General features: G+C 33.3%; 1 long non-coding RNA gene across 1 annotated transcript; it reads right to left on the minus strand.

The window, feature by feature from the left end:
* Window positions 1-5,211: 5,211 nt before the first annotated feature.
* LOC149258152 (uncharacterized) lies at window positions 5,212-6,399 on the minus strand. Its single transcript, XR_016246003.1, has 3 exons — window positions 5,937-6,399; window positions 5,655-5,749; window positions 5,212-5,566 (listed from the first exon to the last, which is right to left on the minus strand). It is a non-coding gene; the product is annotated as an uncharacterized LOC149258152 (long non-coding RNA).
* Window positions 6,400-9,332: the final 2,933 nt, after the last annotated feature.

A 9,332-nucleotide genomic window follows, 5' to 3' on the forward strand; every position in this document is an offset into this window, starting at 1 on the left:
AATTTTAGTAATCCAGTTTAGTTATATCCCATTGTATTCATTTAAACTAGTTCTAATAGTTAATGGAAATAGTGGAAGGTCAGTTGTGTAGTGGGATAGAAGTCTAACTCAATGATCATCTAGTTAACTAATCAATCATCTCAAAATAGCTAGTGTATGCTAGGAATTCAAGTTCCCCAGTTGTGGTGGAGATTCCAAGGCAATGTAACAAGCAGTTATAAACTAGTTTGAGTGTACAGGTGTTGCATGTAGCCAAATGATCAATCCTTGGGAATTTCACAATCAATTGGAGGAAAACTCCTAAAAATAGGTGCTAATCCCTCAAGATTTGCGCAAGGAAATAAGGGCTCAAGAAGAGGAAGAAATTGACTAAGTTTGGGTTAGAGCTTCTCATTGAGTAGAGAGAGAGGTTATTCACTTGCAGGTTGTGCTTAGAGAGGGCAAGGAATTGTAATACATCTCTATTCCTCTGATTAATGCAAAGAGTCTTGAGGAGTTTTTCCCAGTTCGGTTCCCCTAGAAAAAAATACCGTGCATGTGTGTTTTTTCTTATTGCATGTTTGTGAATGTTGTTCTAAATTGTGAATTAAATTCCACAGATTAGTAGAGTAGAATTATGTATCTTGATTTAGATTAAAATTTCTTAAGCATTTGCAATTCTATCACCATAATTATACAACTCAACCCATTATTGGGTGTGAGAGCCACCTTTCTCTTAGAACTATGCCACTCCTTTGCGACTTCAAACATGTTGATAGGGCATATTTATGAAGAAACTACTTTTCCATGTTTGAGCTGAGTGATTGATAAAGTAAATGCATGGAGTGGTTGGGGAAGGAGCATTTACAAACTAGGCACATTTGTGAGGATTGGGATAGGGAATACTAGAATATGTGAGATTGTGTGAGGAGTTAGAAGTAGAAAAATTCATAAGATGCAACTAGGGTGGTGGGAAATATGAGTTTGTGACATAGGGCAGAGAGGAATTTGTTGGACATTGGATAAACCAACGCTCCTTGAGTGTTCCGTGACATGGACTAACAGCCTCTCGTGGATCCTTATCTCTGGCGATGCGATCGTTGACTAACACCTACAAGTTTTGGTTTAACGACAATCGTGATTCCCAATAGAATTCCCCGATCCCAACCACATAATCTTTCTAGACAATTGATGTGAAAAAGAAAAAGGGTTAATTGGTTTACCCAAAGAGCTAGGGAAACAAAAATTCAAAATTATTAGAACTAGAAGATATATAAAGGAAGTCTAAGGAACTACTTGATGTGGCACTGACTATATAGAACTGAACCTTTTCATGAGGAACCATAAAACTCATTGTAAATCTCTTTCCATGTGAAAATAAGTTCTCCTATGTAGGATGATAGCACCATGTAGCATGAGTGTTTGCCACCTTCTGAAATGACTAATACATATGCGAAGGCTAGGCCAAACTGGGACATTTAGTGACCAAGAAAAACATAGCAATCCCAACCAAGATATGATAAATCCCTAAGTGAAATGTCACATTAAACCAATATCGAAATGAGCATCCTCCACCATCATAAAACAATTAAAAGCCATATAAAACCATGGGAGGAGTAGTAAATGTTTCATTTGGAAAGATGCATTTCCATGTCTACTCTCTTGAGTCTCTAGTAGGATACTGATAATACAACATCCACTTATTGTGGATTATACAATCCATCCTAAAATAGTTATACAATAATTATACATAAAATAAATAGTAAAAATATGTTAAAGTTTTCAAAATAAATAAATTAAAATATCTAATATAAAAATATAATTTTAATTATTATTAATTTTATCAAACAATACTTAACATAGATATAATTGAAAAATATTCCCAAAATATAAATAAAATAAACTTATAATTTCAATTATAGCTACAATACTTATTAATACTCAAGGAAAGTGTAAATAATATTTAATGGTTTAAATAATGTGGTACATGGAAATTTATTGTAAAAAACTTTTGAAGAAAGTGGTTTAAATAATGCGTAACATGGAAATTTAATGTAATCATTATCTTCTTTTTACATGAGTAAAATAACGAAAATCCTTTTGGGTAAAAGAGTATAACTTCTATTATTCGTAGATGGGTAAATGTGTTAATTTTTGTTTTTCCCTCCTTAAGATAGAGCATTATATTTTTGTAGTTAATTTAATTTGTTATAATATTGGTTTAAAAATAATTAAATAGTATTGATTTTCAATCAGTGATTTTTTTTATAGACAAATATGGATTTATGAAATAAATTAACAATGAATAATTATCGTATACAAAGAGTTTAGATTTTCCAATGATATTTTAAATTAAAAACTTTATATATATATATATATATATATATATATATATATATATATATATTATTTACAAAATAAACCACATAATTCTAAAATCTATAAATGAATAATTAATTATGAATTTTTAAATTAATAATATTACATATGTACTTTTACTTAATTTTATATTATATTTTAAAATTCAATATTTTACCATTTTTAAATTTGATATTTATATTTTCAAATTGTAATTTCACACATTTTAAATTAATAATACAAGCTTTTCTTTATTAAAAAAATATGACTATAATTTTGTTTCTAAATTCTTTTGTATTAATATCTCCATTAAAAAGTAAATTCTTTTGTATTAATATCTCCATTAAAAGATGAGATTTCAATATTTAACTCTACTCTTAATAAGTTCTTGTCATTTACATCTCCTCTAAAAAGTGAAATTTCAATATTTAACTCTACTCTTAATGGGTTCTTGTCATTTACTGGTGTATTAACTTCAAAAATAGTTCTCTCTTAAGCATAAAATCTTTGTCCACGACATTCTTTTTCTCCTTTGCGGAAACAAACTTTTCATTTCCTCCGGCATTGTTAATTGGATGAGCTAAGAATGTACTTTGAAACAGATGATAAAAGAAAATTTTAATGTGATCTTTTTATTGGTGTAACACAATGGTGAAGAATGCTCGCTTAAATTTGTCAAATGGATGGTGTGACACTACTGATTATGTAAATAATAGTTATTTACTTTCTTTTATCATGCAAAGACGTTATAGGTTGGTAAACGAACTTGAAAACAAAAGTATATTTATCATTATTTCATTGTGTTGTTATTTTATAGGGGAAAAGATTTTAAAAGGAAAATTTTTAGTTTCTAGGTAGTTAGATAGTTATCTTTTTCCTCGGATTAAAAGAAATCTCTCAGTTGGATGAGGCCACAAGTGGCCTTAGGAAAGAGGAAAAAGAAGTGCTTGTGACAAGACGTTGTTCAAGCTGCAGTTGTATTGCAACGGAGGTCTTCTTGAGTTGATTGTAGCTAGTGGAAACCTTATAAGAATTTCTGGATTGGACCTAGGTTCTTGAGGTCATAATACATTTGTTGTTTTTTATTATCTTGGAAACTAAAGAGATTTAGGGGCAGACTTGGACATAATTGCTAGTATCGTTGGTGGGGAGGATACTATAGTCCCACCTTGGTTTGTTGTTTTTTATTATCCTGAAAACTAAAGAGATTTAGGGGCAGACTTGGACACAATTGCTAGTATCGTTGGTGGGGAGGATACTATAGTCCCACCTTGGTTCTCTTCTCTTAGCTAATGGAAACAAATGATTTGGAGGATACTAAAGTCCCACCTTGGTTCTATTCTCTTAGAGGCTAACCAAAGCTACTTTGATTTGAATTTTGTCATGATTTTTATATAATAATAATAATAATCATTTTTAAAGTCACCCAAGCCACACCAAATTGGTGTATGAGACCCCCTTGTTTGTGGAACAAGGGACTCACAAACTACTTTGATTTGAATTTTGTCATGATTTTTATATAATAATAATAATATCCATTTTTAAGGTCACCCAAGCCACACCAAATTGGTGTATGAGACCCTCTTGTTTGTGGGACAAGGGACCCACCTTCGCGTAGCGATTTGACTGCTTAAGTCTACAAAGGCATACATACTCTACCCCGCTCTGGTTTTGAACCGTGACCTCTTAGGAGGAAACACATGCTCTTAACCATTAGGCCCACTCAAGCTGTATCTACAAATGATAATCTATGTGTTATTCCTTGTAAAAGAAAAAAAGTCTAAACAAATTGGTATATTGTTTCTTATGACTATTAGGTAAACAAAAAGAAACCAAATTGACTGTTGAAAATAAATGTTCACAAGGATAAAGAATATGCCATAAACCCTTTCTTTCTATATTTGCATATAAAATTTGGCAAGTAGACTTCTTTTGTGAGATATACTTCCTCTCTTCGGTAAAATTAACTCTCTATGTTGGTTGAGTTTTGGATATTAAAAGAAAGAGCCGGTATTAAGAAGAACTTAGACTCAAGTAATGCAATACGAGGGAGACAAATCTTTGAAAATTAAAATAATAATCGTAATAACTAATTCTTGCATGTACCAGGATACATGACTTCCAAAATATGTTGAAAATAATTATAGAGGGTTTGGAATATGTTGAAAATAATTATAGAGGGTTTCGATGGTTAGTTTTCCGATGGTGAGCCAATGGATTCCTTGGAAAATAGTCCCTCTCCACGTTAATAAGTAACTACACCAGAGTCATGTGGAACCAAACTGAGGAAATGTATGTGGTTTTTTTCTGCAGCATCTATATAAGTAAAAGATTAAAACAATAACAATAATAAGAACAAACATGCAGGTGAATATTTCAAAAGAAACTCAGAGATCCAACACCCCGCATTGCAGGTAAAAAAAGCAACGAATTCCTAAAATATGTGCTAGCAAAACACACAATACGGAACAGAGAATGTTTGTAGCCAATATATAAACATATAACCCTAAGTGACAGAGAACAATGTCCTATGTAGTTACCAAAAAAAAATTGTTGTTACCAAAGAGAAGAATCATGGATGGGTAAAGAATCCCAAGTAAGGCCAAGATAGAAGACTGCGAACAATATTACCCTCGAACGAGTCTAGGGGAAACCCATCAAACTCATAACAAGATGGTAACTATTTAAGGAGGAAAACAACTTAACCATTTACCAACAATATAAAATGAAAAGAGTACAAAATGCATGAATCATAAATAATATTCTTGATATGAACTTGATAATCCCAGTCCATATAATTCCTTAAGAAAACAAATAGTTTCTTAACTAACAGGAAAGAGAACCTCTACTGCAAATACATTTTTTTAATCAAAACTTGAATACTAAGAATCCACGAGTAAAATATATGTTGACTTCTGTAACAGTACCACATTTAAATACCCTAAAAAATTTTAGACGGTGATAGAAACATTCAAGGGGAGTAAAAGTAAAAGAAACCCCAAGAGGGATTTTTGTATGGTTGTTAAAATTCAACCAAAAATATACATAATCCATTTAAGTAATTGGGAGATATATTTGATGGCCCATCAACCTAAGACTACATGCAGAGAGCCAGTAAACCATGCAAGTCAGGCTCCTAACCTATAACAAGGAACATTTTGGAATTAATAAAGGACGGATTGAGCTGACCACTGGAAAATAAGAAGGAAAATCAAGAATCCTTCCAAACCTGCAAACAAATAAAGAGACATATTACAAATAATCTCATAGCGTCCACCTGAAATACTTAACTTTGGGAAATGTTAAAAGAGTAATACCTGTAAAGACTGAGAGAGGAACTATGTAGGGAAAGTTGAACCCTGACACCCTCAAGACCATTGAAAGCAAGAAAAATATTGAACACCTTGCCGAGCTACAAGATAACAAATAAAAAAATAAATTAATATTTACCTTTGTGGAAGGAATAACTTGCACCGTCGTTGAGTTACCATTGCCGAGAACGGCCATTGTGGCTATAGAATGATTACAATGAAATACTTCAGCAAAACCATAATGACACTAAACAACTGTGAACCAAGAAAAGCAGTAAGTGATCTTACCATTTAGACAAAGCTCACTGAAGAGGAAACCTAGCGAGACGTTGCAGAGTAGAACTCGATGGGAGGTAGAGGAACAATGCGTTCATGGGGCTGGAGGGAAGGACGGTTGCCCTTAACCGTCCTAGAGAAACCTGGACCACACTATTGAAACCCTAGCATCAGACGATGTGGATCACAACAAGTGTGAGTCGGTGCATAAATGGCAGCAGAATGGAGTAACAGAATGAACCACGAGCCAAAAAGCCGCCTTCTAACCAAATAAAATATGGACAGAACGAAATTACAAATTCAAAATTCAAATTTGAATTCCTTTAGCGCCTTTACTAAATTCAAAATAAAACGGAATTTGGAAAACGGTGGTAGACGAGGAAGCCAACGGAGGTTGCAGGAGGAGACGGGACAGGTCTGACAGTGGTCGCAGATACATTGAATACTGGAGCTTGCCGGAGGTAGGGTGATCGAGTTGCCGGAATATGCATGGAGATGTATGGCTTTCATGCATACGTAGCATGCCTTCAAATGCACGAATGTCCTGTCACAAGTACTTAGCGCTCATTTATGATAGGAACTGCCACCAGTAATCAGAAGCATCCCCCGATGGGTATTACCCACAGAACGAATGGTGGAGGCGGCAGAGGCGGCAATATTAAGGGAAGAATCAATAATAAAGCTGTGCGTAAGAAAAGGAACAGTAAAGATGTGATGCTGAAGTAGTTAACCATCTAAGAAACCCACCTACTACTACTTGTCTTCGTTCCAAACTAATTCTCTCACAGAAGCATGGTTAAAGGTGTTATTCATTCTTTCTGACCAAAATTCTCAGTTCACCCTGCAATTTTAGGTATTCAGCGCATCTCAATCTGCATTTTTGAGATATTCAACGCATCTCAATCACATGCCTTGGCGTGTTCCGTCCACATAAACAACGACCCCAGGAGTTTCCAACCAAAAATGGAAGACAAACTCTGAAGCATTCACGTTTTTCTTCACTCGTCCTTACGAAATCTCTTCTTGGTCGAACTTGAGCCTTGGATCAGATCAGATTACACTAAGTAGAATTAACAAACTCCGCTCGCTGTTGCCAAATGAAATTCATTTGCTTTTCAACCTTGAAACAGCGTCCACCTCCAACATCTGAACAAAAACTCTAAACCTTACGAGAAATTGCTAAAATCCACAAAAAGTGAGAACGGGAGCAACATACAGATGGCCCGATCCGATCTTTTAGCCCTTTTCTGAAAAGACTATGGTGAAAACCTCCGAAATGCATTTGACATTAAAATTTAGGCAAAAACGCCCATCTGTAACTAGAAAGGCTCGAATAATTTCAAGATTTATCAAAATATTTTCAATCCTCAAAGCAAATGTCCATAAGACTTCAAAAGCTCGTGCCATAACTTTCAACCTTGAAAAACTTCAGAAACGTGTACAACTTGTAAAATTTAAGTAAAGGCATCCAAACCTTCACTCGGAGATTCTCAGAATATATGTCAATTTTTCCAATCTTCACGTCAAAGCTTCGTTATTTATGGCAAAATTTCCCATCTTTATTCCAAATGCAAGATCAAACCCTCCTGCCGAGCCATGCGGAACATTGTTCGATTCATTGAAAACAAAAAATGAACGGATGTAAGACAACAGGTGCAGCTCTTACAGACATTATACTTTTGGATATTCAACAGATTTTGCGGCGATTGCCAACAAGTGGATGGTAATTTTGAGATTCCGTTCTGCGGCTACTAGTTTGGATTCCTGAACCAATCTTTACATCAACCCTCCTGCGTATCTCATTTCTTCTCAGATCTTATAAATTATCGATCCAAAACTAGAACTCACGTAACAAAAGGTTACGTTAACCCAAGCGGTCGTTAGGATTTGACCATTAGTGGGAGGGAGGGAGATATTTGGAATCTTTAACGTGTAATATCGTTCTCGTAAGTCGTCAACGATAGTACAATTCCATTCGATGACAAACCCTTATCTTTACATTTAAATCTTATATTTTCCTTGTGGCATTAACTGGACAATGTTGAACTTTCACAAACCGGTTTAACAAGCCTCTACCAAAGTATTTATAGTTTGATTTCACCAGCTATGTTAAGTCCTTTTAATACTTTGTTGTTAGGTTGTAATTTTTATATCATTATCATTCGTTTTAATTAAATAAAATGTAATGGAAAATAATTATATATATATATATATATATATATATTTATATTTATATGTGATTTAGTGTGCTAGTTTTGGAGGAATCAATTTAGATAAGTTTTATTAGATTAAATTTGGGTAAAAATAACACCATAGACCATCTCCAGTACACAATCTATACTGGTTTGATAGATAATTATCATTTTTATTTTAACTAGCAATTGTCCCTAAAGGTACAAAGATATACTGAAGGAATAGAAGATTTGAAAAGACCATCTTGAAAAAACTAATTTATTTTCAAACTTTAGAGAAGCAAATTATTTTCAACATAATTCAATTCTATAATACAACCACATAATTTTATTTTATATAAATTTTCTAATTACAATTTATATATAAATAATATTAATAAAAATATATAATTAAAAAAAAAACAATAATTTGAGAAAGATTATGACAATCAACCACCATGAAAATGCCATAGTGAGTATGGAAAGTGTCCTTTGCCTTCACCAACTCTCTCAAACTTTCTATTACATCAAACTTTAACATCAAAATGACACGAGTTTCAACTATGGTGTAATGAGACAAGTATCGAGGAATTCACCCACAATTGTGTACTTATAATTTCCATAAAATTGAGAAGCATCCAATTTTTCGTATCACAATTCCAAATTCTTTCATCCTTCAGTGTATCTTTGCACATTTAGGGACAATTGCTAGTTTTTATCAATCTCTAAGATGCCATTTGTTGTGGTTGAACCACTTTCGAGTCCCAACCAAGAGTTTCAAGTACATGGTATTAAACTTTCAGTTATCTAGTTGTGCGTTAAAATCTCTCTTTGCTCTTGCTCACAACATTTTCTTACTATTGAGTCTTATGTGATAGTTGGAGTAATAAAAAATACATGTCAAGTGCTATGGTGAACTAATTTAAATCATTATACTTAATATAAATTTGTTAGATTCAATATCCGGTAAAGATGTGTATTTGACTCTGGAAAATCAAGGTGGGTGGTATGAATTGACAAACGACAACCAATACTTAGAAAATTGATTTGTACAATTTCAACAACTTATCCTAGTGGCATTGTTAAAATTTCCCATGATCTGGTAATGCTTGGCATTTGGAAATTGTTCAATAGACTATGTTGGAGAATGACACTTGATGATCAGGGGTTGTTCTTTCAATGTGAGACATACATGTTTTTCCAGGGGAGATTGATGACTAAGAGATAGATCTCTATA

Source organism: Pinus tabuliformis, chromosome 6 (assembly GCF_031772625.1).
Source record: "Pinus tabuliformis cultivar Carrire ecotype Pingquan chromosome 6, CPIR1, whole genome shotgun sequence".
NCBI lineage: Eukaryota > Viridiplantae > Streptophyta > Pinopsida > Pinales > Pinaceae > Pinus > Pinus tabuliformis.